Source organism: Triticum dicoccoides, chromosome 5B, assembly GCF_002162155.2.
Source record: "Triticum dicoccoides isolate Atlit2015 ecotype Zavitan chromosome 5B, WEW_v2.0, whole genome shotgun sequence".
Classification (NCBI taxonomy): domain Eukaryota; kingdom Viridiplantae; phylum Streptophyta; class Magnoliopsida; order Poales; family Poaceae; genus Triticum; species Triticum dicoccoides.
Window position 1 is genome coordinate 560,952,440 of NC_041389.1, and position 4,249 is coordinate 560,956,688.

The following is a 4,249-nucleotide window of genomic DNA, read 5'->3' on the forward strand; positions in this document are numbered from 1 at the left end:
TTATAATTACTTATTTATTTTATTTTATGATGATTCTTTTTGCTATTAAAGTTTCTAACAAAAAAAGTTCTTTATGAATATTCCTTTTGCTTTTAATGATTTTGAACAAAAATGCTTTGATGATTTTAGTTGCATCAATTTTATGTAATTTTAGTTTCAATAATACTAGAAGTTGCTTATAATGTTTTGAACAGAAAATACTTTAATAATTTTAGTTTCATAAATTTTATTTATGTTATTAAAGATTTTTTTTTGTTTCTACTTATCTATTTTATTAAAGTTTATATCATTTTGTCTCAAATTACTTACTTATTTTATTTTATTTTGTTTCTGACTTCATTTGTTATTTTGCATGCATTTACTGATTATTTTGAGCTATAAGACCATGAAATTGAAAAGCATTTGAAATGAACTCTGAAAAGGTTCCAAGTTGGCATGGTATCATCATTTCACCCACATAGCATGTGCAAGAAAGTAGAGAGGCTTACGGCAAAAACTGGATGCACTTCGTGTACAAAACAGACAATCTCCTTCGAAGTATCAGGGTTTCATACGGAAACTCGTCTGTTACAAAGGGATTTCATATTTTTTTTGAACTTATTTGAACCCCCTTGTTTTTCTATGTTCAAAATGCACCATTCAAAGCCACATCATCAATTTACAACCCTTTCTGACTTCATTTGTTATTTTTCATGCATTTACTGATTATTTTGAGCTATAAGACCATGAAGTTGAAAAGCATTTGAAATGAACTCTGAAACCAAAGTACATACATAGTTCTCCAGAGCATTAAAACCAAAGTACATACATAGTTCTCATTGCACAACATATAGCTCTCCAGAGCATCTAATTAAACCATACATTGAAATTATGTAAAACATTTCAATGCAAAAACAAATGCGATCATAACTGCAACCAAGGTAACAACTGATCCAACTGCATAATGATACCAAGAATCGGTATGAATGGCATATTTTCTAATCTTTTTAATCTTCAACCGCATTGCATCCATCTTGATCTTGTGATCATTGACGACATTCGCAACATGCAACTCCAATATCATCTTCTCCTCCTCAATTTTTCTTATTTTTTCCTTCAAGTAATTGTTTTCTTCTTCAACTAAATTTAACCTCTTGACAATAGGGTCGGTTGGAATTTCCGGTTCAACAACCTCCTAGATAAATAAAATCTATGTCACATTGGTCGGCATAATTGTCATAAACAATAAATGAACCAAATAGTTATGAAAAGATAATATATACCACATCTGAATCATAGACAGGACGAGGGCCGACGGGGGCGGATACCAAAACCATCGCACTATATAATAACAAGGAATAATAAAAGTAAGAAAATTAGACAAGTATCTATCTAAAGTCAAAAAAAATTTCTTTCAGAAAGAAGATAAGAACAAGAGGCTCACCACGGTGGTGCCGGCGACGAGATCGACGCGGGCGATCGACGGCGGTGAAGACGGGGCCGGGACGGGGCATGATGGACCACTAAATCTAGACAAATCTCGTTGATAATGGAGCTTGGAGGTCGAGTTTCGAGAGGAGAAAGCTTAACTAGTGTGGCTCGGGCATTTCATCGAACACCTCATGTGCATAGGAGGTGAACTAGAGCACCCAAATGCCCTCCCTCGCTGGCTTGACAAAACAGAGCACTGTAGAGTGCTCTACCGCGGTGATGGGGTATATATAGGCAAGTTATTGGTCCCAGTTCGTGGCATGAACCGGGACTAAAGCCACCCCTTCTGTCCCGGTTCAAGCCACGAACCGGGACCAATGGTTGTGGGCCAGCAGCGAGGACCATTGGTCCCGGTTCGTGGCTCGAACCATGACAAATGGTTCCCCACGAACCGGGACCAATGCCCACGAGGCCCTGGCCGGCCGCCTGGGCTCACGAACCGGGTCTAATAACCCCCATTGGTCCTGGTTCTTGAAGAACCGAGACTAATGGGCTGGCCAGGGCCGAACGGTAGCCCTGTTTTCTACTAGTGACGTGTTGCTAATTAGTACACATGCAAAATGTGCATGCTTCTAGTTATATATTCACATTTAATCATTTTATTCACAATTCACTAGTAGAAAAAGGGTCAAATGTGAGACACATTAGTCCGGGTTTGCATTTGAGCCGGCACTAATGTGTCCATTAGTGCCGGTTCAAATGGCTAGGCGGCCGGAGATCTTTAGTACCATTTCAGTACAAACCTTTAGTACAGGTTCATGCCACGAACCGGTACTAAAGATTCTGGGGCCCGGACAGCACCTTTAGTACCGGTTCGTGGAACGAACTGGTAGTAAAGAGGTTGTGGCAGGCTGTTTTCAGTCCCACCTGGTTCCCCTAGCAAGATTTTTACCACCTTAAATATGTTACTTCACAAACTATCACAAGCATTTGGTCTTCATTGAACTCTATGTGTATAATTTGTGGACTCAATATGAGTCTTCACCGGTTTCTAAACCGTTGAGGACTCATATTTACAATTCAGATTGTACACAAAAAGATCATTGATAATCAATGTATTTTTTATGTATATTTTTACATGTTTACGCCCTCACTCTCTCCACTCACTCGGTCTCCCCCTCAATCCCCCACGCCGGTACTCCCCCACCGGCCACCACTCACTTCAAAACTGGACGCACTTCGTGTACAAACTAGACAATCTCTTTCGGAGTATCAGGCTTTCAGACGAGAACTCATCTGTTACACGTGCACTTCATCTTTTTAAACTTATTTGAACTCCAGACTTTTTTTGAGCCGACATTATGCAGCATTCGAAGCGATGTCATCAATTTCCAACACGTTCTGACATCATTTGCTGTTTTCAGTCACCGATTTGTTTAGAGAGCTAAATGATCGTGAAATTGAAAATCACTACAAAATGAACTCTGAAAATGTTGAAGGTATCATCATTTCACCCTCATAGCATGTGCGAAAGAGTAGAGAGTGTCACGGCAAAAACTGGACACACTTCGTGTACAAACTGAACAATCACTTTCGGAGTATCAGGGTTTCGGACGAGAACTCATCTGTTACACGGGCACTTCATTTTTTTTAAACTTATTTGAACTCCAAACTTTTTTTGAGCCGGCATTATGCAGCATTCGAAATGACATCATCAATTTCCAACATGTTCTGACATCATTTGCTGTTTTTCAATCATTTACCGATTTGTTTAGAGAGCTAAATGACTGCGAAATTGAAAACCACTACAAAATGAACTCTGAAAATGTTGAAGGTATCATCATTTCACTCGCATAGCATGTGTGAAAGAGTATAGAGGGTCACGGCAAAAACTGGATGCACTTCGTGTACAAACTGGACAATCTCTTTCGGAGTATCAGGGTTTCGGACGAGAACTCATCTGTTACACGGACACTTCATCTTTTTTAAACTTATTTGAACTCCAGACTTTTTTTAAGCCGGCATTATGCAGCATTTGAAACGACGTCATCAATTTTCAACACGTTCTAACATCATTTGCTATTTTTAGTCATTTACCAATTTGTTTAGAGAGCTAAATGACTGTGAAACAGTAAATCACAACAAAATGAACTCTGAAAATGTTGAAACTTGGCATGGTATCATCATTTCACTCGCATGGCATGTGCGAAATAGTAGAGAGTGTCACGGCAAAAACTGGACATACTTCGTGTATAAACTGGACAATCTCTTTCGGAGTATCAGGGTTTCGGACGAGAACTCATCTGTTACGCGGGCATTCAATAATTTTTTAACTTATTTGAATTCCAGACTTTTTTTAACTTATCAGGGTTTCGGAGTATCAGGGTGGCAGTGCACAACCATTAGTACCGGTTGGTGGCCCCAACCGGTACTAATGGGTGGGCCTTTGGTACCGATTGGGGTAATGAACCGGTACTAAAGGCGACCGTTTCCCGCCGCTTGAGCTGGCCAAAATTGGTCTTTACTATTGGTTGGTGGCTCCAACCGGTACTAAAAGCCCCTCCTATATATATGACACTTAAGAAAAATCCAGTTTCATCGACCACCACTTCTTCTCCAACTTCTTCGCGCGACATCGTCGTCGCCGTCGCATCGTCGCCCATCGCGCGCCGCCCTTGCCAGCCCCTGCCGCACGCCGTCGCCCCTGCCGCCCATTGTCGCCGTCCCCTTCGTCGCCGTCTCGCGCCGCCGCCCCGTACTACGTCGCCGTCTCGATCGCGCCGTCGCCCCCGGCCTGCCGCCCGTCGTCGCGCCGTCCCCGTCGCGTCGCCGTCTCGGG